Genomic DNA, 12087 nt, shown 5'->3' on the forward strand with positions numbered 1-12087 from the left:
TTAATGATGTTGAGCATCTTTACATATGCCTGTTGGCCATTTGTATGTCTTCTTTGGAAAAATGCCCATTCAGATCTTCTGCCCATTTTTAAATAAGGTTATTTGTTTTTCTAATATTGAGTTGAATGAGCTTTTTATAAATTTTGGATATTAATCCCTTATCAGACATATCATTTGCAAATACATTTTCCCATTCAGTAGGTTGCCTTTTTGTTTTGTTGACGGTTTCCTTTGTTGTGCAAAAGTTTTAAAGTTTATTTAGGCCTCATTTGTTTAGTTTTGTTTTTGTTTTCCTTGCCTGAGAAGAAGATCCAAAAATATATTGCTAAGAATTATGTCATAGAATATACTGCCTGTGTTTTCTTCTAGGAGTTTTATGGTTTCCAATTTTCTATTTAGATCTTTAATCCATTGAGTTATTTTTATATATGATGTGATAATATGTTCTAATTTCATTCTTTTCATGTAGCTGTCCAGTTTTCCCAACACCACTTACTGAAGAGACTGTCTTTTCCCCATTGTATATATCTGCCTCCTTTGTCATAAATTGACAATATGTGTGTGGGTTTATTTCCAGGCTCTCTATTCTATTCCATTGATCTATGTGTCTGTTTTTGTGCCAGTACCATGCTGTTTTGATGACTATAGCTTTGTAGTATAGTCTGAAGTTAGGGAACATGATACCTCCAGCTTTGCTCTTTTTTCTCAAGATTGCTTTGGCAATTTGGGGTCTTTTGTGGTTCCATACAAAATTTAGAACTATTTGTTCTAGTTCTGTGAAAAATGTCATGGATATTTTGATAAGGGTTACACTAAATCTCTAGATTGCTTTAAGTAGTATAGACATTTTAACAATATTAATTCTTCCAAACCATGAACATGGGATATCTTTCCATTTATTTGTATCATCTTCAATTTTGTTCATCAGCATCTTACAGTTTTCAGAGTATAGGTCTTTCATTTCCTTGGTTAAAATTATTAAGTATTTTATTATTTTTGATGCAACTGTTTCCTTGCTTCCTCTTTCTGATAGTTACTAGTGTATAGAAAAGCAACAGATTTCTGTATATTAATCTTGTATCCTGCAAATTTACTGAATTCATTCGTTAGTTCTAATAGTTTTTTGGTGGAGACTTCAGGGTTTTCTATATGTAGTATCATGTCATCTGCACATAGTGACAATTTTACTTCATCCTTGGATGCCTTTTCTGTTTCTTGTCTGATTGCTATGGCCAGGTCTCCTAATACTATGTTAAATAGAAATGGTGAGAGTGGACATCCTTGTCTTATTCCAATTTTAAATGAAAAGCTTTCAGTTTTTCACCACTGAGTATGATGTTAGCTGGGTTTGTCATAAATGGCCTTTATTATGTTGAGATCTGTTCCCTCTATAACAACTTTGTTGAGAATATTTATCATGAATGGGTGTTGAATTTTGTTAAATGCATTTTCTGCATCTATTGAGATGATTGTGTGATTTTTATCCTTTGTTTTGTTAATGTGGTGTATTACATTGATTGATTTGCAGATACTGAACGATTCTTACATCTCTGGAATAAATCTCACTTGATCACAGTGTATGACCTTTCTGTATATTGTTGAATCTGACTTGCTAATATATATATATATATTTTAAATATTTATTTAGGCTGTGCCACATCTTTTTTTTTTAAATTAACATCTTTATTGGAGTATAATTGCTTTACAATGGTGTGTTAGTTTCTGGACTTGCTAATATTTCATTGAGGTTCTTTGCATTTGTATTCATCACAGATATTAGCCTGTAATTTTCTTTTTCTTTGTAGTATCTTTGTCTGATTTGGGTATCAGGATAATGATGGTCCCACAGAATGAATTTGGGAGTACTGCCTTCTCTTCAAGTTTTTGTCATAGTTTGAGAGGGGTAAGTATTAACTTTGCTTTATATGTTTGGTAGAATTCCCCCATGAAGCCATCCAGTCCTGGACTTCTGTTTGTTGGGCGTTTTTTTTATTATTGATTTAATTTTAATAAAAGTATCTTGTCTGTTCAGATTATCTATTTCTTCCTGATTCAGTCTTAGAAGATTATATGTTTCTGGAAATTTATCCATTTCTTGTAGTTTGTCCAATTTGTTGGCATATAACTGTTCATAGTATTCTCTTATGACTGTATTTCTGTGATATGTTTTAATTTCTCCTCTTTCATTTCTTTTTTTAAAAAATATTTATTTATTTGGCTGTGCCAGGTCTTTAGTTGTGGCATGTGGGATCTTTATTTACAGCATGCAGAATCTTTAGTTGCAGCATGCAAACTCTTAGTCACGGCATATGGGATCTAGTTCCCCGACCAGGGATCACATCCAGGCCCCCTACACTGGGAGTGTGGAGTCTTAGCCACTGGACCACCAGAGAGGTCCCTTTCCTCTTTCATTTCTTATTTTATTTGGGTCCTCTCTCTTTCATTCTTAATGAGCCTGACTAAAGTCTTATCAATTCTGTTTATCTTTTCAAAAAACCAGCTCTTGGTTTCACTGATCTTTTCTACTGTTTTGTTTTGTCTTGTTTGGTCTCTATTTTACTTCCTTTCATATCTTTACTATTTCCTAACTTCTTCTAATTTTAAGCTTTAGTTTTCTTTTTCTAATTCCTTTAGGGGGTAGGTTAGGTTATTTGAGATTGTTCTTGTTACTTGAGGTATGCCTGAATTGCTACCAACTTCCCTCTTAGAACTGTTTTTGCTGTGCCCTATAGATTTTGGAAAGTTTTTTGTTTTCATTTGTCTCAAGGTATTGTCTGATTTCGTCTTTGACTTTTTCATTGACGCATTGGTTTTTAAGCATCATGTTGTTTAGTCTCCACGTGTTTGTGTTCTTCCCATTTTTCTTTTGTAACTGATCTCTAGTTTCATACTGTTGTGGTCGGAAAAGATGCTTGATGTAATTTCTGTCCTCTTAAATTTATTGGGAGTTGTTTTGTGGCCTAGCATGTGATCTGTCTGAAAAGAATGTGTATTCTGCTGTTTTTGGATGGAACGTCCTGTAGACATCTATTAAGGCCAAGTGGTCTAATATGTCATTTAAGACCACTGTTTCCTTATTGATTTTCTGTCTGGATGATTTGTCCACTGATGTAACTGGGGTATTAAAGTCCCCTACTATTATTGTATTACTGTCAACCTTTAGGTCTTTTAATATTTGCTTTATATATTTAAGTGCTCCTGTATTAGGTGCATATATGTTTATTAATGCTATATCCTCTTCTTGTGTTGATTCTTTTATCATTATATAATGCCCTTCTTTGTCTTTTATTACAGACTTTGTTTTAAAGTGGAAAACAGTATCTAAAGATCACAATCTGGGTACTAAGGGTGCCTACTAATAGTGGGCTAGTCATAGATTCTAGTCTTTTCAGTAAAATAAAGCTAGGACATGTGTAAATATATCAATAAAGTAGTTCAAGAATTCTTACTAATACTTCCAATTCAAGACTAGAGATGTTTACTTATCATCATTCTCACATCTCTATGTCCTTTTACCCATACTCAAAATTCCAGTTTTCAACATCACCAACAAAATTACTCATTTATTTTGCAATACATACACCTACAATCTCAAAAGAATAACATCAATATTATTAATACAATAGTATTACTGAAAACAGTATAAGGTTTTCTTTTGTTCTTAGGGTAAATTCCATTAAGGATGTACAGCCAAATAACTGTGTTTTAAAGTCACTTGGAATTCTTCCTCTTGATATGGTTATACTACCAATGGAATGCAAAGTTAGGCTCATTTAATTTTACTTTTAATTAGGAATTCTCTTATTTAAAAATTCTTTGTAATTATGCAAAATATTTATTTGGTTCCAAAGTCAAACAACAACAACAAAAAACCAATGTAGATTCAAGGAAATCTAGCTTCATTCCGTGCCTTTTCTATCCTATTTCTGTCTTCCTTCCATGGGACACCATTTAAATTTTTTTTTTCAAATTTAGTCTTTCATTTTAAAATATCTATTTCTCTCTACATATAATTCCCCTCCCCACAAGTTGCTATTTTAAAGAGATAAAGAGTAACCTAAGACATAATATTTTTCTACTGTTCTTTTTTTTATTTGCTATATCCTGGAGATTACTCCATATAAGTTTATAGAGATGGTCCTCATTCATTTTGACAGCTTCAGAAGTCTCCATTGTGTGGATGTTCACACACAATGAGCAGCCACATGGGACTTTTTATTCAATCAACCCCCTACTACTGGGCATTTGGATTGTTTTAGTTTACTATTACAAATCAGGCTATAATCAACAGCCTTATTCACAGGTATTTTTGTCAGGTAATTTTTTTTGCCATTGTATTTACAGGAAAGATTCCTAAAAGCAGGATTGCTGGCTGGATGGGTAAATGAATGTATAATTTTGCTAGATATTGTCAATTTTCTCTCCATAGAGATTATTCCATTTTGCATTTCTACCAGCAGTGTATGACACTGCCAGTTTTCCCATGGTCTCACCAAGGGTATCCTATCCTATCAAACTTCTAAATTTTTGCCAATGATATGGGCAGGAAATATCTCAGTGTAATTTTGTTCTTTTTTTTAGCTTTTTGAGGTAGAAGCACAGATCACTACGTTTCAGTCATTTTTTTTTTTTAACTAACATACCCATTTAGGGCTATAAACTTCCCTCAAGCATTGCTTTAGTTGCATCCCATAAGTTTTGATATGCCAAATCTTTATTGTCATTCATTTCAAAATATTTTCTAATTTTGCTTTCTTCACTGAACCCCGAGTCATTCAGAGGTGTAGTATAATCTCATCAAAATCATTGGGAATTTTCTATCCTTTTTTTTCAGATTTTTTTTCTAGGTTAATTCCACCATCGTCAGAAAGTAAACTCTAAATTGCTTCAGTGGTTTAATATTTAATTGAGGTTTAATTTATGATTCAGCTTATGATCAATATGGTGAATGTTCCATATGCATTTTAAAAATAAGAATATCCTCACAGTTGAATGTGGCATTATATAAATATCAGTTATGTCAAGTTTATTAGTAAGATCTTCTATATCTTAATTTTTTGTCTGCTTAGTTCTATCACCTATTAAGAGGTATGTTAAAGTCTATTTTGATTGTGGATTCATCTATTTCTCCTTTTACATGTCAATGTTTAATGCTTGTCTATATAATGTGAAACTATGGCATTGGTTTCATATAGATTTACAACTTTCAATATCCTGGTGGACTGACCACTTTATCATTATGAATTGTCTTTATCTGTAGTAATGCTTCTTGCTTTAAATTCCACATTGTCTGATATTAGTATAGTTACACCAGGTTCTTTTGATTAATGTTTGTATGATGTATCTTTTTTCCATCAGTTTAATTTCGACTGTTTTGTATCTTATATTAAGATGTGTTACTTTAAACAGCACATAATTGGGTTCAAGATTTTAACCTAGTCTGATAATGTTAGCACTCTAATTGGGGTACCTAGTCCTTTTATATTTATTGTGATTACTGATATACTGGGTTTATCACTATCATCTTACCATTTGTATTCTATTTCACCCACCTGTTTTATAATCCTTTGTCTTCCTTGCCTCCTTTATGAATTAATCAAATGTTTTTTATTATTCCATTTTCCCTTAATTATATTTTAACTGTTCTTTCAGTGGTTAGCCTAAAAGTATAACATGCATCTTTGAATTATTACAGACAAAAAATATAAATTATTACTTTAATTTTATTACTTTCCTGAAATGTTAAAGCCTAACACTTTGTCTATGTGTATTCCTGGGAAATTAATCTCATGTTAACTTTTCAGCTAAGTTGCCCTGGAAACATAATAAAGGTGGAATGTCACCCACATTACTAGGCAACATTGTTTATGGTAAAGATGACCTGACTGTAAACTGCTAGTGGACTGTGATGATCTGGTAGGAAGCCACAGCTCTGAGCTTTCCCCAGTGTGATGTTTCTTGTCCCTTGTTGGAACTCTTGGGCTCTAGGCCCATAGGACTGGTAAAGAGGCACTGGTTCTTACATGGAACTTGAGACTTCCAGGCCAGGGTGGTTCCCACACTCATCCATGTGGTCTTGATCCTTTATCCCTGAGCTATCAATTGGGTGGTTGGAGCAGAGAACAGTCCCCAAGACTGCTGCCAGAGAGCTATGGGGACTCCTGGAGAAATACATGAAAAGCTTCCCTGCTGGCCTGCTGTATGTCCTGTTCTATATCCTCCTGAGTGAAGGCAAGAAAGGTGCCCTACTGAGGTGTGCAAGTATGAAATATCTATCGAGCTGGTCTTAAAACCACAAACAGTGGGCACTGCAGAGCAGCAGTAGCAATGAAACAGACTTTCATATCCTTGGTTCAATATGGCCAAGGCACCAGGACACAAAGGGAATGGAGAGGAAGATGCTGATAAGACTGAAGCCTCAGTGGGGGCCAACTTGCCCCCAGTCTGATGGCAGAAGCTTGACACTGTGTGACAGGGGATAAAGCTTCCCCTTGTAGGAATGGATGAAAGCTGGAGACAAACTTATGCCGAGAGAAAATGCCCCACTGTCCATGAAATGGAGCTGACCAGAAACCTAGTTACAAATGGGCTGACTGGCAAGAATGATATTGCCTTGGTGTAGTTGATGCATTTGAGCCAAAGTAGGCATTGATGCCTGACAGGGGGCGGGGAGGAGACAAGCACATGAGCTTAAGACTCCATGTTTGTAACTAGGTCTGGATCAGAAAAGGAGGTGGAGCAGCTTGGTTCTGACCCAAGTTGGGTTGGCTGTAGATCTAACCAGCACAAAGTAGTGCCCACAAGCCACCACCTGAAGACCTGGGGAGACAAAAATGGGAGAACTATTTCTGCACTAGCCCACAAGGTCAAACAGGACAACGTGGCAACCTGGCATACAAACCAGCTGCGGGGTCAATGGTGGCAGCATGGTGTGCATCTGGGGCCAGAGGTGAGACCTCTGCAGAGGCTACCACGTGTGGAGAGTAACCTCAGCTGCAACCTGGGCAGCTTTCTGAGGGTTCTGGTAGTGCATAATGATTTAACCCTGAAATGGAGTCTGACCAATGTCATCTGCTGACACTTAGTGATAATTATGGTAATGCAAACTAAAAACTCCCTAAAGAGACAACTACAGATGGGCTCTTCAAGAAATAATAAAGGATAACGACTGAGCATTTTAAAAGTTGGAGCAGAGAGGATATGGAGATCCTTGTTTTCTGAAAGGTAAATGGGAAGGGCTGCTTCTGCTTTGTTATCACTGCCATTTTCTAAGTGTGGTCCTCAGATCAGCAGCATCACTCAGTATCAGCTGTGAACTTACTAGAAATGCAAATTCTCAAGCCCGGCCCTAGACCTACTAAATCAGTAAGTCCTGTCATAGAAGCCTAGCAATCTGTTTTAACAAGTCCTCCAGGTGACTGTGGTGTACCCTAAAGTCTGAGAACTACTGTACTAAAGTTAATAACTCAAGGTCATGGAGGTCAGTCTGTGAGCCCACAATGGAAACTGATGTTGGATTACCTTCTAGCCCTATTTCCCTGAAGACCTAATAAAGGGGGAATGTTAGCTGTCACTAGGCAAGACAACTTACAGTAAAAATGGCCTTGGTTGGTAACCTGTATCTGGACTGATAAGACTGGGAAAAAACTATAAACACCAGGTAGGAAGCTTGGAGCCTCTAAGTGCCATGGTTCTTGTAGCTAGCCGTGTCCCTTTCTAGCACTCTATGCCCATGTGGCTATTACAAAAGATACTGGTTCTCATATGGAACTTGGAGCATCTAAGCCAGGGTAGTTCCCACACTTAATCATTTGATTTGTTCCCGAGCATGTGAACAGTCACTTGGCAGGAAAGAAGGGTGGGCAGAGAATGGTCCCTGGCCTAAGTGAGTGCTCATTCTGGAGGTATATGACTGATGCTGCTGTGGTGTCCTAGCCCCTTATCCTTCTGGGTGAAGCCCACTCTAAGTGAGGCCAATTACATGAGTATGAAATGTCTAATTGGACCTGAGACCATCTACAGTGATCAGTGCAATTCCTTTCTGCCTTTTGTGTTGCTTTTGTCATGACCTGTAACCTCAGAAGACACTACTTATTATTTTGTACTGTCATACTCATTTACATATACTCTAATATTTTCTCTTTCTGTTGCTCTTCACTCTTTCTTGTATTTCTGAGTTTCTACCTGGAATAGTTTTCCTTCTGCCTGAAAAAATCCCTTTAGTGATTTTTAATGCAAGTCTGTTGATAACATATATCTTTCAGTTTCTTGTGGTCTAAAACCGTTATCTAAACTTCATTTTAAAAAAATCAAGGTATAATTTAAATACAGAGAAACGCTCAGACCTTAGGTATAACATTCCGTTTTGACTATTGCTTAAAGACACAGAAAACTTCCAACACTCCAGAAAGTCCTTTCAAGTTGCTTCCCAGTCAACCGCTTCCCCCCACAAAGCAATCACTGTTCTGATTTCTATCACCATAGGTTAGTTTTGCCTGTTCTAGAATTTCATATAGTTGAGATCATACACTATACACTTTTTTTGTGTCCAACGACTTTTATTAGCAATAATATTTTTGAGATTCATCAATATGGATATAGGGTCCTTCTTGCAGAATAGTATCCAGTGTATAAATATAACACTGTTTATCCCTTCTTCTACTGATGGGCATCTTACTGTTTCCAGATTTTTGGATGTTACGAATAAATCTGCTGTGAACATTTTTTTTTTTTCGGTACACGGGCCTCTCACTGTTGTGGCCTCTCCCATTGCAGAGCACAGGCTCTGGACGCGCAGGCTCAGCAGCCATGGCTCACGGGCCCAGCCGCTCCACGGCATGTGGGATCTTCCCGGATCAGGGCACGAACCCGCGTCCCCTGCATTGGCAGGCGGACTCTCAACCACTGCGCCACCAGGGAAGCCCCTACTGTGAACATTTTTTAACAAATATTTTGTGGACATAGTTTTCATGTCTCTTTGATAAATACCTAGCAGTAAAATTACTGGGTCATATATGCTTAACTTTTTAATAGACTACCAGACTGTCTTCCAAAATGACTGTACCATTTTATACTCTCACCAGCAATGTATCAGAGTTCTGGTTTCTCCATATCATCTTGAACATCTGTATCATCAATCTTTTTCATTTTAGCCCTTCTAACTCTCATAATGTTTCTTGCTTCAAAGTTGTTTTTTTTTTTTAAAAAGAGTGTAGCCATATCTGCCTTTTTTATTGTTTGCATGGTATATTATTTTCCATCTTTGTACTTTCAACCCTTCTGTATCCTAATATTTGAAGAATTTCTCTTATAAGCAGCATATAGTTGGATTAAAAAAATCCATTCTATACAAAATGCTTAAATTATAAATCTTTTTTGTAGTTAACTACTGATATACTTTATTTACTATTTTACTATTTGTGTTCTATTTTTATGTGACTCTACCTTTCTCGATTTTCTTTGGATTAATCAAATGTTTCACATTACTCCATTTTCTTTCCACTGAATTATATTGTAAAACCATTTTTAGTAGTTAGCCTAGAGCTTAAAACATACATTCTTACTCATTACAGTCCAATGCAAATTATTTCTTTTACTACTTGGCTGATACCAATTAAACCTTAGAACTTTTAAACTACATTTATTTCCCTCCCATCATTTATGTTACTGTTACCATGAATTTTAGTTATATATAAAGGTGAAGCTCCTCAGGGCAGTACAGTTATCATTTTGTACAATTACTCTTCATTTATATTTTCTTTCCAGTGTTCTTCTTTCCCTCTGGCATGTCCATATTTCTATCTGGGATCGTTTTTCTGAAGAACTCCCTTTAATTTTTATTTCAGTGCAGGCCTACTGATGCCTAAGTCTCTGAATTTTATTGGTTTAAACACATCTTTACTTCACCTTAATTTTTGAACAGTATTTTTGCTGGTATAGAATTTTAGGCTTGCAGTTTTCTTCTTTAGTACTTTAAAGATGTCATTACATTGGCTTCTAGTTTCCATCATTTCCACTGAGAAGCTGTCAGTTTTATTGTTGCTCCTTTTAAAGGCACTGCGGTAGATAAAAGATAGGCCATAGTCTTTGCACTGCCAGCAGGCGGAGGATACTTCCCCTGCCCTGGGACTTTGCTTTGACAGATAGAAGGGGTGAAAGTGGTGCTGTTCCACCTCTGTGCATGGACTCTAAGCTTCTGCTTTCACCCTCTTGGAGCCCTGAGCCACCATGTAAAAAGGTCCAGCTTCTCTGCTAGAGAGACTACTTAGAGAGAGACGATATCCAACTGTGTCCCAGCTATTCCAATTGCTCCAGCCTTCTTTGGCGACCAGCCCCACTTAGGTCTCCCCATGTCTATAGTTGCATGGATGATTCCAAGTCAGATCAGAAGATGGTCCAGCTCAGGTTGTAGAATCTTGAGCAAATAATAGTTTTGTTTTAAGCCAGTAAATCCTGGCATGATTTATTAGGCAAAAAGATAACTGGAAATAGTATTTGGCATCAAGAATGGAGTGTGGCCGCAACAGAAACTTAAAGCATGTGACATAAGTCTGGGGAACGGGTTGAGGACACTTGACGAAGGAGCAGCAACGAGACCATTAATGAAGGTTGGAAGAGCACTGGGGATACTGCTACTGGACCCTGGAGAAGCGGCATTTTAATCTATTGGCAAAACAAATAGTGCGGCTGTATCTTGGAATATAGGAAAATACCTAACAAAGCTGTGGATCTGGCCAGGAAGACCTCTAGGAAGAGCGCTAAAAGTGACAAATGGTTTTTTAAAAATCACCTATAATTTTTTTAGGTATTAAAAGAGAGAGGAGACCTAAACAAGGAACTATGCAGTTTTCAAGCAAAATTTAGAGAAAATGCTTCCAACCTGGGACTTGCAGGGTTAGAAAATGAAACTTTCTCAATTGCCAGCTTCTCTAGTCAGCACAAGGTTTCAACAAAAAGTCAAATCCAGGTGCTACCAGTAAAACTATGGCCTCAGGATTAAGATCAAATCAAAAGCACGGCAGTAAGACACTTTGTTACTACCACCTCAGAAAGATCTGAGTCTAGATTTAAGCCTCAGAGACTCTCCGTTAGACCAAAGGTGTCTAAGAATCTTAAAGGTATTGCCCTGGACTCATGTTCAAAGGAGACAGGGGCCTTCTTGAAGAGATCTGTGGGTGTGGCTTTTGTCTGATGGGATGGCTTATAATTTGAAAGTCCACAAAGTTTTTCCAAGAAGTTGTGCCAAGGATAGAGACAGGCAGCAAGCTGAGTAAGCTATTCAGCTACAAATACAGGACACTCCTAAGGAAAAGGAAAGACAGCTCAGAGAGAAGAGCTGAAAGCTGAGAAACAGATTAGGAAACCAACCCCAGGGAACCAAAACAGGCCCTATTCAAGGAATATATCCTTGGGCTTCCCTGGTGGCGCAGTGGTTAAGAATCTGCCTGCCAATGCAGGGGACACAGGTTAGAGCCCTGGTCTGGGAAGATCCCACATGCCGCGGAGCTACTAAGCCCGTGTGCCATAACTACTGAGCCTGCGCTCTAGAGCCCGCGAGTCACAACTACTGAAGCCTGCATGCCTAGAGCCCGTGCTCTGCAACAAGAGAAGCCACCGCAATGAGAAGCCCGCGCACTGCAATGAAGAGTAGCCCCCGCTTGCCGCAACTAGAGAAAACCTCTCACAGCAACGAAGACCCAATGCAGCAATAAATTAATTAATTAATTAATTAATTAAAAAGGAATATATCCTACCCTGGAATTGGGGGAACCGGTGACATATGGCCAGATGAATTTCAGAATTCTCATGGAATAGTGATTGCTGAGTGCCTTCCACTTCCTCTCTTTTAAACTGATGCGATTATCCTATCCCTACCTACTAGAAGTGGAGTCGACCCTTTTAATCACTATTTTATGTTACCTCTTCAATATCATTATAATAATAAAGTGGAGAGATTCTTAACCATAAAATAATTAAATTAAAATTTAAAAACTTCCTCTTTATACAAATATCACACAGAGGCAGATGAACAGTCTTAGAGACTCTTAATTATATTTTCTGTAGGCTGTATGAAAATATAGTTTTGCA

At 37.2% G+C, this 12087-nt stretch overlaps 1 protein-coding gene across 2 annotated transcripts in view; it reads right to left on the minus strand.

Annotated features, from left to right (window-relative positions):
• Positions 1 to 12087, minus strand: part of TTC17 (tetratricopeptide repeat domain 17) — a 154855-nt gene that overhangs the window by 26103 nt on the left and 116665 nt on the right. The window lies entirely within an intron of this gene.

The sequence above is a fragment of the Lagenorhynchus albirostris genome, chromosome 9 (assembly GCF_949774975.1).
Source record: "Lagenorhynchus albirostris chromosome 9, mLagAlb1.1, whole genome shotgun sequence".
NCBI classification, from domain to species: Eukaryota; Metazoa; Chordata; class Mammalia; order Artiodactyla; family Delphinidae; genus Lagenorhynchus; species Lagenorhynchus albirostris.